General features: G+C 39.0%; 1 protein-coding gene across 10 annotated transcripts in view; it reads left to right on the forward strand.

Moving 5' to 3' along the window:
* PLCB4 (phospholipase C beta 4) overlaps positions 1 to 20,738 on the forward strand; it is a 206,016-nt gene that overhangs the window by 7,470 nt on the left and 177,808 nt on the right. For all 10 annotated transcript variants that reach the window (XM_063331252.1, XM_063331250.1, XM_063331253.1 and 7 more), the window contains one exon: positions 13,151 to 13,210. The gene's annotated coding sequence lies outside the window, so the exon portion shown is untranslated. The remainder of the gene's footprint in view (positions 1 to 13,150; positions 13,211 to 20,738) is intronic.

Here is a 20,738-nt window from a genome sequence, read left to right on the forward strand (position 1 = left end):
AGAGAACTGACTTCTGAGAAGACCCAGGTCAGGCCCAGGTCAGAATAAAACAGACCTAGTTTTTTAGTTGCAGAGGTTGCTGCTTCCCTGCATGCAGATATCACTGGTATAATTTTGCTAACTTCAAGCAGACCCTCTTCTACATGGATGCATCCTAAAGCATTATGTATGTTTGGCGCTGTGTGCTTTTTCTATTTTAATTTTTTCTTGCCAGACTGAGAAAATACTGAAATCAACATATTTGCCTAGCCTGGCCCACATGTATTGATAAAATGGTCTCCTTTGAGGTATTCTAATGAGCACATAAGGTTAACTTTGAAAAGTCATACAAAAATAGTTTGTGTGCCATTTTGTGTGTGTCTTTGTAGAAGAAAATGTTTTACAGTACAATTAGTCTTTGCATCAGGTAATGGCACTATTTGCACTGATTTTATGGGCGTGATTGCCATCTCTTCCCTTGTTGGATTAATGAAGACTGACACCTTGGAAGAAGCATATGGTACTTACCTCTCTCTGGTTAAAAAGCTGGTGTAGTGCTGGTGACCTTGGTAACCTGTATTGGTACTTTTGTAATTGGGTGCATGGATTGCACTCACAGGAGAGAGTACCCCACATGTCTATTTTGCAGACTTGGCTGTTAATTATCTTTACGTTGAAAAAGAAAGACAGCTGATGATCTCTTCATTTTCTGGGGGGAGCTGGTAGTAAAGATGTACAGGTACAGGTGGACAGGAAAAAGAAACAGCAGTATCAGTCCTTCTGCATTTTGGGTTTACCTCTCCAGAGAGCTGTGGGATCATTACTGTGGAGAAATGTTGAGTGTTGTTCCTGTTGCATGTTTTTGTTTGGTTGGTGTGGAAGATATAATTCTTGATTTCTGCTAGTCTGAGTTAATTTAGAAGGATTCTTATTAATGAAGTCTGTACTGCAAAACTGCGGTCCCTGTGTGAATAGCGGAATCACAGCTCGCTCAGACCTTTATCTCATAGTCCAGATCACATATAAAAACTTAATCACCATTTCTCTGCTGTATCTTCATTTTCAGTGCCGATCCTTTCGCTGAATTGCAGCCTAAGAAAAAATAAAATGTGTTGATTTTTGGCTATGGTAACAGTTCTACCAGTTGATTTATTCAGGGTTTTTTGTTTGTTTGGGTTTTTTGTTTGTGGTTTTTGGTTTTTGTTTTTGTTTTTTTTTATAGAGGTAGATAAATGATGCTCTCCAAGTTTTGTGCAGATCGCTGTGTGTTAGTTTTGAACAGCTTTCCTGTGGTGAACTAAAAGCCTTGGATAACGTAAATGCATTTCCAGATGTGGGGAAATGAAAAGTATATGTTAGCAGTAATTCTTTGCTATACACACACTTGTATTTATTTTGTAAATGCTTCTTGTATTTTAAAACACATGAGGTGAAACCAGTACTTACATGAGCAGCTGTGAATTGGCATGAAGTAGACGACTTCTAAAAAGAAAAAGTGACCTTTATTACTGGGAATGTTTTTGGTTTTGTTTTTTTTTTGATGATCTTTGTGACACTTCAGTTTTCAAAACTAAATCAATTGAATCAATCTGTCAAAAAATACATGCTCTGGTTCATATATCTTTGATTTATTTATGCTCAGTTAAATAAGCAGTGCCCTGTAATCTTCTCGGATCTCATCCTGCTTTCACTTCTAATTTATCCTTGAAAAGACACTTCTCACTTGAATTTGGGATAACCATCTTGGTTCCCCACAGTAGAACTGAGGATGAATATTGTGAAAACAAAGATGTAATCGCAGCTCTCAGATGTTTGATATGTTAAAAAAATCTATTGAATAGATCTGAAATTAGACAGATATACAGGTAGTACTTCAGGTAATTTTGAATCATCAAATGATTGATATGGTGAGTAGTTTTCCATGATTGAGCAATGTTGAGCAATGTGGCGATTACTTCAAAGCTTTTGAAAACTGGAAAACAGATTTTGAAATTCACAAGTAGAAATGGCAGAGGGAATTACATTGCTGTGTTAACCATTACAGTTAACCATACAGTTTTAAGAAGTTGGCTCTGTCCTACTGGTATTTAGTGTCAGAATCTTCTCTGTGTATTTTAATGTAATTGTCATTCTCTCCTTTTTTTTTTTTTTTTTTAAATGGAATTGTTTTCTTTGCAGAACACAATCTTAGTACAACAAAATAAGAGAGATTTTGCGGTCGTCTATAGTTACATTAGCCTTTTTGTGGGCTTAGTTTTTGAACTATTTTTTTTTTCTATTCCCTTAGTATCTGAAAGAATAATCTCTGCCTTTAGCAGCTTTTAAATACTCATGAAGACCTTCATGAGTATTTTGAAATTTTAATCAAAACTTGGATTGTGAAGGTGTTGTTTGGTTCATCTGGAAGTATCAGAGTAAAGTGTCAATTTTGTTAAGAGCTATAAACCTATATACCTTAAAGTTGTAAAATTGTAGACCTACAGTATTTATTAGGTGAAGTAAATCTCTTCGTTAAAAGTACGTGCTCCTGTATACATGAAGTACAAATAAATTTCTGGCTAAGTTTTGTTTTGTGAGGGTTTTTTTTTTGGTTTTTTTTTTTAACTTTTTTTCAGAAGTTTAAGAAAATATAACACTTCTGGGTTAATTTTAAATCATGTAAAGGAATTCTTATTTAAAAATGACCTAAAGTGGATGAATCTTCTTTCCCCCCCCTTCTATTTCTTCACGCTATCATCGCATTTTGGGCTTTAGAAACTAGAGAGTATTGTCTTAATGGCTTCGGCAGGACATGTTTTGCTTAGCTGTGTAGTCTTCAGTTCAGCTGGTAATTAGCACATCTCTTAATGACTGAAACATAATTTTAACAAAAGTTGGCTCTTCATGTTCAGCAACGTCTGTTGACAAAACGCAGGTGTTATGAGCATGTAACCTAAGTCAATTTGAGCCTTGTATTCAACTCAAAATTACCGTGCCTTATCTAAGGTGCCTTTTGGAAGGTTGTTGCAATTTATCTGTTCTCTCTTACTGTAGTACTACTGCAACTGGATTTATGCATCTGCAATTTTAATAAGCAAGATTGATAGGCCAAAATTGTGTGTGTCCACCTACTGGTGTATTCCTTTCATTGTTAAAAGGCAAAAAACCCATAGAAAACATTACTGTATGAGGAGTATACCACTGGAGATGTGGTTTGTTCTGCTCTCAGTGCAGCTCATTCTGAGCAAAGCCCATGAGATGAGGATTGGTGAGATGGTGTTCTTTGAAGAACTCATGAGAAGCAGGGTATATAAACTTTATTTCAGTCTTATATTTTTCATTCTTGTTTGGGCTTGATATGGTAAGTAGCTCTGTAGTTCATGTCTAGCTCTGTGCTGCTAATATTGCTGTCCCGTTTGTGCCTTGCAAAAGTCAGAGCAAGTCACTTAATTTTTGCTGTCCTTGTGGCTTCCCATCTTCAGAAAGAGATTTTATGGTCACCTTCCAAGATATTAGTAAATAAAGCCTGGGTGACACTTGTCTGCAGTGTGTTTTGACATCCTTTATGAGTGGTGCTGTAGTTGCTGTTGATTGTTATTTTTCTTGTACCAGTCTACTTGCTGCCTGTAAAAAGTTGTCAGTTGCTTAATAACATGCAGAAGCAAAGCAGAAGGCGGGGAGTGGAGAGCGGAAAAAAAGAAAGGCGGCTATACTATTTGATAGATAATCAAATGCCTTCTGTTTTGTTGGGGTTTTTTTAATCTTGAAGGTTGACCTGATAAAAGAAAGGTAGCCAGAATCTAAATAGTATCAGGAATTACTTGGCGGGAGGAACGTCATCTACGAGAAGTAAAGCTGACCTGGGTACAGCACGCTGCAATGGCACAAACCCAGCCCTTCACAGCTTGAAATGTGATTGAATCAGCCTGTCGGTTTTGCAGGTGAAATGCTTCATTTGCCTTCATTAACGGTATTTGACAATATCCTATTGGCTGTACATCCAATGGGGTTCCAGTTATTCCTTCCAAAGTGAAGTGTATATCCATGAAGTTGTCTCATGATGCAGATGTTTCTGACTGTATCACGAGGCTGACGTGGACTTTGCTAAAAATGCTGTTTTTCAGAAAAGCCAGCCCCCTAGTTTGTGAGATCTGATGTCAAAGGCTGCACTTTTCCAGGATGGAGAGAAATTGCTGGGATTGTAGATTACTATACTGAGGCTGGTATAATTTCTTATAAATAAATAAAAAGGGATTTTTAGCTTAGTTTCAGCAGAGCAAGGAGGAGCTGTCGGGACACGTTTGATCCTGTAGTACTAAAGTGTGGTAGTGTTACTGGGTAGAGTACCTAACCTGTTGTGACACCGGAGGGATAGGCGCCCAGCCTGAAAGCTCTTTCTTTGCTGTTTGGTATTGCTTTGGTGATTCCACCATTTAGCTCCCTTCCTCCCGTCTTCTGGGCATAGGCATATCTGGCTGCAGTGGACTTTTAAAATTAAATTTCTCTGTTCTAAACCAGGACTTGGGTTAAATACAGTAAGATGCACACAGCCCCCCACACCATCCCCATTGTTCTGATTATTGTATTTTTTCAATACCTATCTTAAATGATAGTGCCTGACATGAAGGTTTGTTGTCTTGTGAACAACGGGATACACAACAGCCTTCAGCAGTGCCCATCAGAACAACGTGCACAATTCCAGCTCAGCCCTTAAAGTATGAACTGAAGTACAGCACAATGTAAATGTCAGTCCAGGAATGTGAGGTAGGTTTGGTATGATCCCTTAAGGATTCTTTCTTCATGTCCTAAATTGCAAGGTTTCTGGGGCAGGAACTATCCTTGCATTATTTATTTTATAGCATTTATTACAATGCAGCCTTATTTTATTTAAAAAAAAACCAAACCAAACTGATTGATGCCCATTTGCTGATACCCCAAATGAGATAATACACGACAACGTGGTGTTTTTAATCAGAATATGTATACAACACCACTTTATGCAAGTTAAGAAGAAATGGCATCCATGTTATTCAGTTCAGCATGCTGAAGTGTCTAAAGGTATAAAGCAGCTTTCAGAATAATTACGACAATTTTGTATCTCTTTATATTCCAATTGTTGAGACTTTTTTTTTAATGTGATAAGAGGGCTTACAGAAGCCTGCAGCGTATGTGTTAGCAACAGGGATTCTGGTAAATTACTTCTTGACCTTGACTTGCAAATCAAAATGTAGCAAATCAGGGACATGGACATACTCTACCAGAACAAACTCCCAGGAGTGCAGCTTAATGTATGGAGCAAGGCATTGCTCGTACTGCTTAGATTGACGTGGCATGCACTATTACAGGCTGTTGTCTTTAATACCTTTTTTAAGGAGCAGATCCAGTTTTGATTTATAGCCCAGCAGTAGCAAAGTTCCATTCTTTTCAGTTTTAGAAGTATAGTCTGATATAGGATATTTATCAAGCAGTCTTTTTTCATAAAATCTTTGACGCCAGTCTTCCAGAAAAAATGCAAATATACCTCTTAGTGTTATTTCTAGGTATGAGGGTTCCCTGTCTAAACCGTTAAGTCAGAGCATAACTCAGAAGCACCATTTCCCCCTTTTTTCTTTTTTTTTTTTTTTTTTTTTTTTTAGCAACTGTATGGAGATAGTCTGAATCACCAAAGCTTGCTTAAAGGGACATAAAACCATATACAGGTATAAAAAAATACTATTTTTTTTTTTTCAATGAACTGAAGTAGCAGCCGACCACTGAACATCCCTGTCAGTTTTAAAACTAATTGATATGGATCATGCTATTTCTGTTTCATCCCTCTTTCTTTCAGTTCTGTGAAAGGCAACAAAGAACAAACCCTGAACAAACTCGACTGCACGGTTGGATTAGAAAAGAAACAGAAGAGACTGGTCAGAAATTGCAATCTAATGTACGAAGCATAGATCTAGAAAGATGTTTCAGCTATGCTAAAAATTATTTGACAGTTCGCAGGCTTACAACGCTCAGTGATCTAATAGTGGTTCTGGAATCTTTTTTTAGGCGTTGTACATACTTGTTAAAAATGCTCCTTCCCCCAAAGAATTTGTAACACCAGTATAGGAGGAGCCTAGAGCTGGACACAATTTTTAGTATACAGGCAGTAGAATGTAAGTGTGAAAAAAATCTAATTACACGTGGTAAAGATCAGCCTAACAATTCAGGCTGCATGTTTTAATAGCTTTCAGTCAAGTGAGACTTCAAAGTTATTGACTTCTAAGTGTAGATTTTTACATCGGACAACCTGGTACTGCCCACCGTCATAAGAGATGTGTTTCGGTAAAGCCGGCAGCGTTGGGCCCAGGATGTTTGCGCAATGAGGCTCTGTAAACCTCTCCTGCAGATGTGTAATGCTTTGATCTGTTTACTGGACAAACAAAAAATTAAACTGTCGATTGTTTGGGAGAAACCAACGGACAGGAAATCTGGCTAGCTGTATCAGATTTTGCCCCAAGAAATTGCATCAGTTTTAAAAAAGAGGCATTGTACTTGCAGCTTAATGTTTAAACCCAGTGTCAAAATGTTATGGCAGAATAATGCAAACCGATAATGCAAATGGTTTTCTTGGGTGGATTTCAACTCCAGTGCTAGTATCTGGTACAATATATTTACTTTCTTGCATTGAAATACCATGCTATTTACATCACAATAATACCACTTTTAGCTGGCCTGTTGCAGCCAGATTCAGTGATAGTAATCAAAATTGTTTTGAAACGTATCTCTGTTTATTACAGTGTAAGTTTTTCTTTTATAGTTCATATTATTCAGTGACTAAACATGTTTACTTTGAAGGGGGTGTGTGTTCTAGGTGGGTAGAAGCAAAATCAAAGTGTGTTTAAGCCAGCTGTAATTTAATTTCAGCTCTGTACGTTTTGTTGAGACAAGAAAAGCTGCTGGCACTTGAGCTTTGCAGTGCATTATGAGGTGACTACCAGGTAGATTCTCCTATGGAATTAAAACAAATTGGAAAGCACAGTGAGAAAGAGGAAGAGATGTTTGTATGAATGGAGTGTCTGTGGCCTATGGTTTGCCATCCTCTGTTGCTTTTGTTGATGGTGTCTGGTTACGTAAATGTCTTCCCACCACTTCTTGAACTTGCAGCAAAGCGGTTTTGTTGTGGTATAACATCTGCTCACAGAAAAACGGTTGTAAATATACTGCTGCATGTTCACTGTGCGGCCCGGTAGGAAGGAAAGAAGGGATGGAAGGGAGTGTTCTCTAGAAGCACAGATGGCTTTTGTAATTAATAATGTTTGAAAAATAGTTTTATTTTGTTTTTTTTAAAAGTATAACTTAATATGGCTGCCCAAAAAGGGACCATGTGAAAAAGCTGAGTTCACCTACTTGGTACATGTGGAAGAGTTTGCTTTCATGAAACTTTTCTGGAGGAACGTACCCCATATGATCAGCTACATACTCTCCCATGTGTATGGGACAAACAGGTTTGGATAAAAAGGCATGCCCGTACTGTGTTGTTTTGCACTGTGCAGTGTATCTTGAATTATAACCAATCCATAATTATCTCAGTAAATATTCAAAGGGAAAAATAATGCTGCTTAATGCCTTCTCTTGTTGTTATGGAGGACTGGGATAATAAAAGAGGAGATCAGAACACGCTATGTTGGAGTTGCTGGCCTACGTTTCAAAACATCAATGACAAGAAGCAAGCTCCCAGTTTCTGGAACACAGGGCACATCCCAAAAAGAATGCCTGAGCTGCAGTTGTATATCTATGATGATGCTGAGCTTTCCCTGGAGACCTTAGATGATTGCGTTTCATCTTAGTGATTTAAAGTGCTGGCAGCTGGTGGTTTGCTGGCCTGAAAGCCAGCCATCCTCTTCCCATCTTCTCACCTGCTGCATGTTGCCCTGGCTTTGCATTGGAGTCTAGGATTGCTCCTTCATTTCTGTTTTCTTTGGATATGGTGAGACACCCCTAAACTTTACTCTTAGTTAGAGTGCAGTTTTTTATGAAAATAATTGATTTCATTGTCACCCAAGCAGAGTAAAAGCATTTGCCCGTAATGGGCCTGGATTCCTTGTAATGCTGTAAATGAAGTCTTGGGTTGTTAATGCTTTCATCAGCGGTGAGTAATTTCATAGACTGAAAATCCCTTAAACTGCACGATAATTTTGGTTCCAGAGAATTACTATAGGTGACTGCAAAAGTAGAGGAGTACTTTTATTTATTTTTTTTCCTAAAACATGGGTAAAACTATCTGCAAAAACTTTGGGATAGTATATAGTTGTTACATCCAAGATACCCTGAAATTCTGTGACTCGAATTGCAGATTTACATCTACAACTGATGAGAGTTTGTGCTGTTTTATACTGTACAAATGCTGCTGCTGTTTATTGCTTGCCTTAGATTATGTGGTTTTATCATATAAATATAATTGTTTTCCCCATAGAAAAAAGTCCGAAAGACTTTAGTATTTACAAATAATTTTGGAGGGTGCACTTAACTATTGCCGATCGATACGTTTTTCATAAAGTAGAATTTCTGGGCTCCAGATTATTTGGAGTGGAATTTCTCTGTGGAAATAGCCTGCCTCTTTCAGGAATTCAGTGTGCTGAATCTTGCTCAGCAAACCCCAAGAAGTACTTTTCCTTTTCAATTTGGCTACATGCACCCTGATCCCGAGTTGAACTCTCTTGACTCGTGACTGTGTGTTGGATGTGGAACTGGCACTTAAGTGTGTACTGTGTGTGGCACTAGCAGCAGGTTGTACGCTTTCTTTGTTTAATCAGTTTCTGACTTAACTCAGTGAAGCTAAATGCAACAGTCCTTAACAAAACCATGTGTGTTTTATGGATGTGATTTCCATCTTGGTATTCCTTTGGCAGAAATGGACGAAATGTTACTTGGTTGTGTGGATTTTGTTTTGTCTTGTTTTTTTACTGTTCCTGAAATTATTGACCAATAATTGTGTTTGGCTGTGTATTTAGCTGTTTCTTTTCTGTGTGAATCATCCTGTCAAGTTTTTATTTACTGTGCCCCCGTAGTCAGTGCCAGCCAGGTTAGCGTCAGTGAAGGAAAAGGTGCAGAGTTATCAGAGGCTGCTGATCTTGTGGATTCGTCTGTGAAATGTTCCAGAAAGATACGCCAGAGGCTCAAATTATGTAATGCTTTGAGCAGGAAGCCACCGAATTGTGTGTAGAGTGTGTCACCAGCAACAGACTGATGTCCCTGGCAAGGCTCCACTCCAGGAAGGAGCTGAGGTTTCTCTAAGGCTTCAAATGAGAATGAACGATTTGACAGCATGGACCTTGCTGGAACAGCTTGCCCCGTGGAAGGCAGGAGCTGGCAGGGCACATAACATTGCTTTGGTGAGTGTGGTTTCCTGCCCACAAGTGTGTACCAGCTGGCACCATCTTATCACAAACCTGGCGTTAGAGTGCTGCTTCCCTCCCCCCCCCCCCCCCCCCCCCCCGAGGTTTTTTTTGGTTTTGTGTGTTGGTGGGTGTTTTTGTGGTTTTTCTGGGGGGGTTGGGTGTTGTGTTTTCTTCCAGATCCTGAAAAAATAGCAAAGTTAAGAAAGGACCTTCTTAGAAACTACACGTGCAGATTGCTGCGTAGGGAATTTAAATCTGAAAGATGTTAAAAATTGTGTGTCTAAAAATAACTAGTAAACAGATAAACTATGGTTGATGTTCCTTTTTAGCACAAAATGAGTGAAGGTTTGGTAGGTAATGACTCTTTCAGGATATATTGACAGACTAAAATTGTCATCTTTAAATTAAGATTCTAATGGACTTTCCTAAATTGGGCAGTTGTACTTTACTTTTAATTTGAATCAGGCAAAATTTGAATCATTCCTTATTGGAATTCTAAAGTTTCGGTCTCCCAGTGGGTAACTCAAGGAGGTGCTCTTTGTCCATAGCTGAGTGTCCACAGGTAGGAAACAGTTATAGACTTGTAGAAGTATGTTTCTGTCGGGTTGTTCTCCCTGATGGCTTCAGAGAACGACAGGTGAAAAAGAAACTTGGATGTTGGATCCCTGTTGATGAAAACTTGTTTTCTGTTTTAAAATAAGATTTAAAAAAATAAATCTCTTGACAAGCCCAGAGTCTCGATGAAGGCTGTCCATCCTTTTGAAAGATTATCGTGATTTAGCTGGGGGTTATGAAAACTTAAGTCCTTTCCCAGTAGGTTATTAGGGGGTTATTAGGGGTCACATGAAGAGGGACGGGGGGCAACCCATATGGTATGTTTAAGGTTGATAGGAAAGTTCAGGTGTCTAGTTGAGAAAAAAGTCTTGCCTTACTGAACAGTAGTTAAGAAATCTGTGTTTTGGCCAATGATGAACATTGTCCACTTGAGAATTTGATGCCTTAACACCTATTTAGGTGATCAGTTGAAACAGAGATTGTGTGGTATCTATCTGGTTAGGTGCTCAGGAAGTGAGGAACATAAAATTACTAATCCTTTGCAAAAAAAGTAGGTATCAAGGCACTTAGGACCAGCTTATTCACCTCTTTTTAAAAATTATTTATTTGTTTTGTGTGTTTTTTTCTTTGAAACAGGAGAGAAATTAAAATTGTAGCATGTTCCTATTAAAGCCTTTACAGATTGCTCAGTGTTTCTGCCTGTTTAACTGAGACTGGACTCTGGCTCTAAGTGTTTCCCTCAAAGAATTTACAGTCTTACTAAAACGGCCATTGGAGATTTTGAACACAAACAAGCTTCTGAAGAAATACTTAGCTGGTAAAAAGAAAAAGATTTTTGGTATTTGCATAACGAAAAAGAAACCAGATTTTTCTCTTTCATTAAATTTATGAGATTGTACTCATCTGTTTACATGGAACATGAGAAATTTCAGAGCCCAGTGGAAATTTTACCCAGAAAGCTGTAAATGATTAAAATCAGTTGAGAAACAGATTCTATTTCTGTTATGTGCATTAGGTATGGTATGATGCTACTGACTTCAGTGGAGTTGTGCTGGATTTCACACTGATGTAACCGTGTTGAAATTTGACCACAATCTGCAAGAGAACAAAAATATCTGAGGTGTATCTCTCATTGCAGACTAACAGAGTAGCTTGTATGCATGAAAATATTTTGGTAATGTCTTTGTTTTTCCAACAGAAACATGTTTTGAATAGTGAGTTTATTTTAGCATTAAGTTGGCTTTACTTGACCCCAGAAGTAAGTGTAAGGACGCTTTTGTGTGCAGCTGCGAGGTGGTGGAGACCCAGTGATAGCTTGTCATGCAATTATGAGCTACTGAGGACAGCCTGAAAGTGCACTAGCCAAATGAGAGAGCTTGAGGCATTTAAAAAAATAAAAAATAAATCATCAAACAAAGGCACTGTGTAGTCTTTTACTAGAAGAGCGCGGTGTCAATATTTAATGAGAACAAAGTACCTAGCCATCATCCTCTCAGAGTTGCTATTTATGTTTTGGAAAAAACTTCTGTTTTGGAAAAACTTCTGTTTTAATGGAAGTTTTTGGCAACTTTGGGAGAATTTGGCAGAACGGGAAACTATTTTCTTTAACTGCTCTCATTGCTGTAATTGCGATTGCCATGGTTCTCGGTCTCTCTAGTGTACTGCTCGGGGGGGGTTATGCACTGTGTGTTGTCAAGGCAAACGCTAGACCTGCAGCATGCTCTGGCCTCTCTCGGCTGAGACGCTTGTTTTCTAGAACCTCCCTTTTTCTAATCTTGGCTGAGGCTTTTTCTCTCCCGCCCACCCCCCAATTTTTTTCTTCTATACCTCATAAAACTTAAAAGGTATCAGGTCAGATTTAATCCTGAGTATGCGCCTAGTAGATGCTGTCCATTTTAGGCTTCAATTTATTTTACTTTAAAGGAAAAAAGATGAAGCTTGATGAAAGAGAAAAGTACAGCTTCTGTCCTAACATTCAGGAGCTCTCGATAGAGATACATTTGAAAGTGCTATGGTTAATTTAATATTATTTTCAATGCTGAATGCACTTGTGGTTTGTTTTTTTTTTTTTTAAAACATCTTCTAATACATCAATTTCTAATCTAAATTTGGATTTGACTTCCTTTTTGAATGTTCTTTTGTCCTTTTCGTTCCGGTCTCTGTAAATCTGCTGCTTTGCTTGTTGAGTGGCTGTTGTGCTCATGTCTGTTTTAACCTCTTGTACAAATGACTTAGATATAGAAATCAATTGTTCTTGTGCATTTAAAAATAAAAAGGGGGGAAAAATGTAACAACAGCAAAGCAGTTGGTATTATTGATACAGGGGTGACAGGCACAGGGTCTGTACAAATGCTTCCTCAGAGGAAGCTTGGGAAGAGGTCAGTTTTTCCTTGAAGCACTCAACTTTATGATGTACAGAGTATGTTGCGGAAGATGAAAATGCTCGAATGTCACTAGGACTCTGCTGTGACGCTATTGCTGCCCTAATGTCTGGAGCTGAGGGAACGGTGTGAGTCCCTTTACCCACTTGGGCTGCCCAGAAGCACAAGTAGCGCTTAGAGATACAGTCGTAGAGCTTAGCGGTGTGGTTTAGCAATGGTTTTTGTCAGTGTTACCTTGCTGGTTGGACTTAGATGATCTGAAAGGGCCCTTCCAACCTGGGCAATTCTATGATTCTAAGCGTGGAATGCCCCTGTGCTGCCGACCCCTTCACACCCCCCCCCCCAATAGAAGGGAGAAGTGGACATCAGTAAATTAGTTAATGCTTTCATCCTTCTAAAGTGTTGGCAAAAGCAATGGGGGAAGTATGCTTTAGCACTAATAAAGATGGCATAATTTACTTTTTACCTAAAGCTGGGCTGAGAAAGAGACCTGGTTATATCAGGTCTTACTACCTCAGAATAAAATACTTTTTTTTTTTTTGTTTGTTTTGCTCCTGACACACTGCTCCATTCTTGGTCTCCATTGTCTAGGGTTACTTTCTAGTTTTAAATGCTTGGAAGAACGGATACCACATGTTACTTTCACCTGCAGCTATGATGCTTTTGCTTAGATAATAAGGACAGAAGGGAATTTCAAAATAAAATTAACTTCAAACAAAAGCTCACTGAGTGCAATATTTATGCTTGCTATAGTGTACGTATTCTGGTCCATAAGGAGAGATTATTTCTAGGGGGGAAAAAAAGGTCTTGAAGAAGTTCACTATGTTTTTATTAGGTAATTAAATATTAGTATGCACAATTAAGGCTTTTCTTTTTTTTTTTTTTTAGGGAAAGGAAGACATTCTCTACAATGGAAATTTCTACAGAGTAATTTCTGATTTTCAAAAGGTATGTGTTTTTCTGTTCTTTTAACATTTTAATTTGATTTTTTTTTACTAGAATATTTACTTCAGGTTTAAAATACGGTTTAATGTTTCAATGCTGCGCTGTCCATATTAGTAGAATGAAAAACGTATTCTGAAAAAACAATGGTTTGGGTTCACGAGAGGAGAGAAGTTATTAGAAATTTAGGTCACAACTGCAAATTCAGTGTGTGCTGCGCTCTCTTGAAAACCAGGTGCCCTGGCATTAAGAACTGTGTGTGTGAGGATGATCAGTGACACAGACAGATGGGGGTGTTCTTGATCCTCATCTTTTTGTAGTAGCCTAACATTCTGGGAAGTACAGGTAAGTAATAAATTCATCTTTTGTTTCCCCACCCCTCAGGCCTGAGTAAACTACAGTGATAGTGTGGAGCCATTCTTAAAACAGCTGCAAAGGCAACTGAAGCGCTCTCGTCTCTATGTGATTCCAGCAGATTCTCCTCACCTCCGATTTGTGGAAAACACTTCTTTATTTTACCTTTTTAATACTCGGGTTTGGGTCACTTTCACACCAACTTAAGTTCACTTCATACATCCTCCTACTCTGAGTGTAGTTTTACATGTCCCAGTGGCATCAAGGATTCTTACCTTATTGGCTTCTGCTGTCTGAAAGCTAGTTCTCCAGAAGCACCACACTGGCATGAAATTTCACTTGCTTTAGCGTCCAGGCCTCGAGCAGACTTAAAAGGGTTGTTGAGGCAAATGCTAGTTTCTCGCTACTCCCGAGTGAGACCTCAGTCTTGTCCTGTTGGTCAAGCCATTCAGTTTAGCTTAAGTGAGTTCTCTGATGCTCGTCCTTACTGCGTAGGAGCAGTAATGCAGGTAGAGTGTAGAACTTCATGCACTAGTCTTTCTACTGAAATTTTTGTAAGTGACCATGATGAGATGATGTATTTACTTTTTGTTGTTTTTCGTGTAAAAAACATACCCAAATTCATATCAGAATTCTCTTGATACAACCTGAGATGATTTCTCAGATGAGGATTCCAATTGCAAGTTTGCTCTAGAGGGATCTTTCGCAGGAAAATTTCAGTGCAGAAAACGTCATGGTCACCCAAGGGTATGGCTGCATTGGTCTGCTAGAATTTTAGAATTAGAAGTAACGGTATGGTGGTTGTAGGCAGGACTTTACCTGCACATAGTCTTGGCATTAGTCATTAAAATGCACCTATGTTTTCCTTAGTTTTCACTTCTTGTTTGTTGGTTTATCCCTCTGCTGTACTCCACAAGGATTTGGGAATTTGTTGCACTGTGACCTGGTGTTCCGTCACAATTGGTTTGTTTATTTGTAACTGATAAAAATAATTCTTCTGTGGGCACAAGCACAGTTTACTAAAATAATTTAAAAAGAAAAAAATTAAACCTATGTTGGCCATAAATAACTTTCTTGGAAAGTATAAACTACTGTAAATATTTTCTTATGGCAAAAGTCTGAAAATACAGACAGTGCTAACTTCTTATCCAGGTAAAAGCAGTAGAACTCTTACTAGAGGTTTAGAATGAAATCACACCAGTGACAGAACTACTGGGGTAATTGGCTCATTTGTTAAAATTGATAAATAGGGGATGAATCTGTTTACCTTGAGTAGCTGTTGCATTTGACCGTTTTGCATGCTTTCAAAATAAAATTCTACATAATAGTGAGGAAAGCTACTATGTATGGAGTTAGGTGAAGGAAGTTAGGAAGTTAGTTCCGTTACAGTGTGATTGTAGACGGTGTTTCTTCAGCAGATGAGGTCAGCCAGTGTGTTCTTACAGGTGTATTCTGTTTAAATAGTGGTGGGAGGACGGGCGTTTTGAAATGGGAGATGTTGCCTTTATGGTAACACATCGTTACCTGTAATAATGCTCCCTTTAATACCATTAGGAGCTACAGGAACTTTGACCCCTTTCCTACTCTGAAAGAGACTGAGATGAAGAGAGGACTAGCCAAAGAATTTTTTATTTTTTTTTTTTTAATAAACTATGGTTTCCAATACTGTTCGAAGGAAGGAGTGTTGAATCTCTGTCACAGTTTATAATGTCAAGCTGGGCACAATGTTCACTGGGCATTCCTGATTGGAATAATAGTTAAAACGATGTACTGATCATCACAATTAGCTCATTAATTTTATTCATCACGACTTTTTAGTTGATTTTTATGGAGGCGAAATAAGATCTCTGTGGTATTTTCACTGGTTAGAATTTAAGATTTTCTTTTTTTTTTTTTCCTAGATTAAAGGACAGCTTCAGATTATTTGGTGTGTGTGATTCTGATGAAATTACCTGTGCTCTTGTGTGGGTACTTGTGTGCCACTGTCTCTCTCAAATGGGGAACTAAGAGCAACATTCACCCCAGCCACATTATCAGCCCCGCGGCGGGGGGTTCTCAGTTATCACTGTAACTTGTGCTCAATAAGAGCCAATTGTGTGCTGTCTGTGTTAATCCTATTTATGTGATTGTGTACTTTGTGGGGACAAAGGGCAGAGCAGCTGAACCTCAAGGCTGATGGGGGGGGGTGAAATGATGCAACTTTGTCTTGTATTCAAGAAGATAATTAGCAGAACACTTAATCATACCGTTGCTGAAGTTTTCCCTTCCCTTTGTGATTACAAAATAGAAGACTGGCTATTGGCTCTTCTAAAACCTAGGTTCTCAAGAGTATTCAATTTTAATAGAATATGTCTGCTATGGTCTATAGCTGAAACAACTACTGTTTTTGCTTTAACACTTGAGGAGGAAGTACTTGGTGGATTGGCGTGACTAACTCGTTCACGTTTCTGGGGCCTCAAAAATGGTGCCATATAGCCACAGATGACATCTTGTAGCTGTGAAAGTACTGCAGGTGCAAACAGAAACCTGTTAATGTGGTGCTGCTCACACCAACATACTTGTAAGAATTATCCACTGTAATTTCTATTACAGTGCTTACTTGCCTTACTTGAAAAGACCAAACCTTGATGAGATTCTATATAATCTGTCTGCTACAATCACAGAAGTACTTTGTGCGTGTTTTCCTTATGCCAGTGTGGGTTTGCAGTAACTGTTGCCACACCTGCTGAGCGTATTCGTATAAGCACTGACATAATTGAGGATGCATTTTAGTCCTAAAGTATTTGCTGCCAGGTCATTATATGGGGCATGGTAACTGCTCCTGAAATAGGAGTGACACTTCATAGGGGAGAATAAAGGAAAGCTGCCCTCCTGTTGGAGATCTGAGCAATTTGCTCAGATCGTACCTCAGAGAGGTTTTTAATCCTAGCTTTAGACTGTGTCTCCACTGGATATCTTCTTACTGTCCCTGATAAGCACAGCAATTAAGACATTTTGTGTGGGTATGTTCTACCTAAGCTGAATTTTGCTCTGTGACATCTATTTTAGCCATGAATCCTACTACAGTTCTCGTAATCGGGTCCATTAAACCCTACAGCCTATCTGATTCTTTATACATGTTATCACTGGTGTCTGGAAATCGAGTTCTTCTAGGTCTGAAAAGTTATCTGCTGTTTGTAAGCGACGTGCATAGCTCACTTAGGTGGAGCATATGCTAGAGTTTCCCTTCAAATAGACAATGTTTTCATTATAAAAGTTCTCTTATTCTTAGCACTTTTCTAGGTCAGGAATGCTTAAAATATCTTCTGTCATTAAAACTTGGAGTCAACAGTATAAAACAAAAATAGAGAGGCAAAAGAAAAATAAATGAAACTTACTGCATCCAGATGAAGCATTGTTTTCCAAATATTCCCTGTTGTTTGTGATCATGTGGTCTTCATACTTTCCTTTGAAAGACTGTTCTGTTTAACTACAGCAAAATTCAGCAACAGGTAGACCTTTTTTGGTGAGAAAGGTGAGGGTGGGAGGAGCAGAAAGTATAGAGTGGCAAAGGTCTCAGTCTGAGAAAGGTTGGTGGCTCAGAGAGGAGGCAGAGCTCTGGGAGCTAAAAAGCAAGGGATAACAAAAGCATACAGGTAACTTATGGCAGTAGTTACTGTCTCAGTCAGGTTCCCCGTAGTTTCATGTACATTTAAGCTAACAGTTCTGATAAAGAAAGTAGTCCCCAGTCTCACTCCCAGCCTCTAATTTCTTTTCCCTGGATGCTTGTTCACACCAAATGTCTGTGAATCAGGTAAGTTATCTGGCTGAAAAGTAGTAATAAAATTCTAGAAGGTTATTTTTATGCAGAGAAGAGAAGGCTCTGGGGAGACCTTATTGTGGCCTTTGGATACTAAAAGGGGACTTATAAGAAAGATGGGGACGGAATTTTTAGCAGGGCCTATTGCGATAGGACAAGAGGTAACGGTTTTGAACTAAAAGAGTGTAGATTTAGACTAGATATAAGGAAGAAATTTTTTACAAGGAGGGTGGTGAAACACTGGAACAGGTTCTCGAGAGAAGTGGTAAATGCCCCATCCCCGGAAACATTCAAGGTCAGGTTGGACGGGGCTCTGAGCAGCCTGATGGAGTTGAAGGTGTCCCTGCTCACTGCAGGGGGGTTGGACTAGATGACCTTTAAAGGTCACTTCCAATCCAAACCATATGGTTTTCCAGCTGAATCAGTTTTCATTTCTGCTGACAGAGCAGAGGTTAGAGGGGCAAGAATGAGTGACTGGTGGACTTCTGTAGAGGACTCTTGAAGTTTACCAGACTGTTGCCTCCCGTTGTTCCATGGTAGGTCTGTCTTAAACCATGCCTGCATCTTCAGACGTTCTGATGCAGAAAAGGGGAGGAAACAAATCTTGTCTCCCGTATATTTTGGTTGTTTATGATACAAGTTCTCTTGGGCTGAGAAAGGTTGTTTTCTTTTGTCTGGGTATTTCGTTAAGTGATTGTGTTGTAAAACTTTCCCCTTAAGATTTATCTGCCACTCCCCAGGAAAGAAAGATGTTTTTTGAAAGGTATGGGAATGTTATATGAGGAGCCAAGCTACGGTGTTATTTATTCAAAACTTACATTTCATCAGTGCCCAAAGTTAGACCCTTGTTCTTTTAAAATGTGCAAACACCCGGACTCGTATGCAAAGGTGGACAATGTGGGAAGCTGGTCAGAAAACGTGAGGCAAAATGACAGCTCATATTGTTAGGCCTCAATAAAACCTGGTGAAAGTGGAGTCTTTGCAAGCCATTTTGTTCTGCGCGGGCTCAGCTCACTAAGACATCTTGGGTTCTTTGTGGTTTCCCCTCTCCCCCCCGTCTTTTTTTTTTTTTCTGGGTGGCTTGCTTTTTTAGTGGTGAATTAAATTGGCATCAGGAGGAAACCAGAGCACAGGAGTCTGCTCTGACTAACCAGCAGGAGTACGTGTCTGGAAATGGAGAGAGTAGAATAGAAAGGAGTGGAGGAAACTATTCCCTTTCTTGTTTCTCAACCTAAGCTCAGATGGCACAAGGCAGTGCAAAAGCTGACGGGCGGCGGTGGCAGAGGTGGTGAGGCACATTCCCACGTTCCCTTTGCAGAGAGGTCAGTGGGATTTTTGCCACTGACTTCAGTGAGGCCAAGCGTATGAAAAAGAGAGAAACGGAGAGTGAAAGAATAATAAGCAGAACAATCTGGAAGGTACGGGGAGAGCTGCAAAATAAATGAAGCAAGATAGAAAAAGTGGGAAATGTAATAATAAAACTGTCAGCTATAGGAAGTAGATAAGTGGTGGGGAAGAAAGCAAGAGGTCATGTGCACAGCTGAGTTTGGACAAAATGTTTTATTCGTTTCTGAGTCTTTTCTACTGTTGAACCTATCTGCCAAGCCGTACTATTGACACACCAAGATTACTTGGCCAGTAGATATTTTCTTTTAAACCGATGTCTTTTTATGCCACATAAGTGGTGTGTTCATCTTTAGCTCATACTGTTTTCTGGTGAAGCTAAAAAGAAAATTAGTAAATTACTGCCAGAAAATGCATTGTATTTGGAAAGGATATGTTTTTCCTTTCTTTCCAGTGTTTTCAACTTCTCTAAACCCCAAAACTATGGAAAATTTCAGAGGGATGTTTTCTCTAATGACATTTGTGGTCTGGTTTAGAGGAGAAAGGTTTGGTTGAGTGTTTTAAGTAAACAGATCCTAATCAAAGGCAAAACTCCACATCATCCTGTGGCTTTTCCAGAACCTGCTTTTGTTCTAGTATTCATATCCTATCTGTTATAATTTTGTTGCTCTTAAAATGAGTATTGCATTAGAGAACAGGGAGTGTGCCCGTGCGAGACAGTTACGGAATCTGCCCTACTGGCAGCTGTTTACCTAAACAAATCCTTTTTGACTGCAGTCCCTGTGAACACTGGAATCGGAGAAGATGGCGTGTGCCGTTCCGCGTCGGAATGGTTTCTTGCAGGCAGTGGAAATACCTGTGGCAAATGAAATTTGCATTCAAAAGTTCATTTATAATTATTGTGGTTATTGTGATTTCCCCTTTCTCTGTGTACATCCTTTTAATCTGCTAAGTGTAAATTTTCCAAACTCGACAGGTTGCGTAAGCCAGAAAAGTAGGAAATAACTCCCCAAAGAACTGCTGCCAGATCTTTGAAGCACGTATTGAGTTATTGGATCCGAAACGCAATGTGTAAGAGCTGCTTTGCCAAGTTTTGAAAGTTACAGTATGGGGAGTGATGAGACTGCTGTCTAGTTATTTTCTGTAAAACAAAGGGGAAAGACAGAGAAATATGGAATGTTGTTTTTTGCTTAACGACACACATTCCACTTCTGAGTTGTTTATATTTTTAACTGTTGTTTCTTCTTTACAAAATTAATAAGACCTGTTAAACATTACAATGAAAAGTAGCGAGTAAATATACTTGTATTTCATAACTGTGCATTTTGCTGTTTGATGTGTACCAGACTGAAAATTCAGATTGTAAACAAGATCATTATGAAAGCTTTTGCAGTCTGGGTTAGCAGTTGGGAGCACATCTCGGGAGCTCCTGGAGATATTACAAGTGATTCTTGTGCTGATATATAGACTGCTTTTTCAAGATCCGCAGAGTTTTTTTCTCAGGCATTTGTACATTTGTAAGACTCTGGCCATTTATCCTGGTTTTGCAGTGAGTGTTTTCATTAAAACCTCTTCTCATACAAAGGAAGCAGTGTTTCACTTACCTCATTAAATCAGGTTTAGATGGCGGGATGTGTATATCCAGCCTCTGCTTGTGAGCAAGCGGGTTGCTCAGTCTGACAAAAATTCCTTTGGTCCTTGTGTTCTTGCTGAGGTATATTTTAGCCTTGAGAAAGCAACCCCGTCTTTCCTTCTTTAGAGACGTTATGGGAGGAGAAAAGCCAGTTAACCTAGCTATTAAAATATTTGTGGCTTGTATTTGGTTGGAATTCACCTGGGCTGAGCAGCTGGCTCTGAGTACTAACTCACGTTAGTACTTGGTTACTTTGTTCAAATTATTTCTGAACGTTTCCCTTTGAAAACCAAATAAATGAATTTTAAAATTTCCCCTAGTAAGGTGTGCTTTTGCACATGTTGAGCCTTACATGTAGTCCACTAAGCAATTTAACGCCCTCTCTGAAAGGCAGGTCAAATATT

This window comes from Chroicocephalus ridibundus, chromosome 3 (genome assembly GCF_963924245.1).
Source record: "Chroicocephalus ridibundus chromosome 3, bChrRid1.1, whole genome shotgun sequence".
Lineage (NCBI taxonomy): Eukaryota > Metazoa > Chordata > Aves > Charadriiformes > Laridae > Chroicocephalus > Chroicocephalus ridibundus.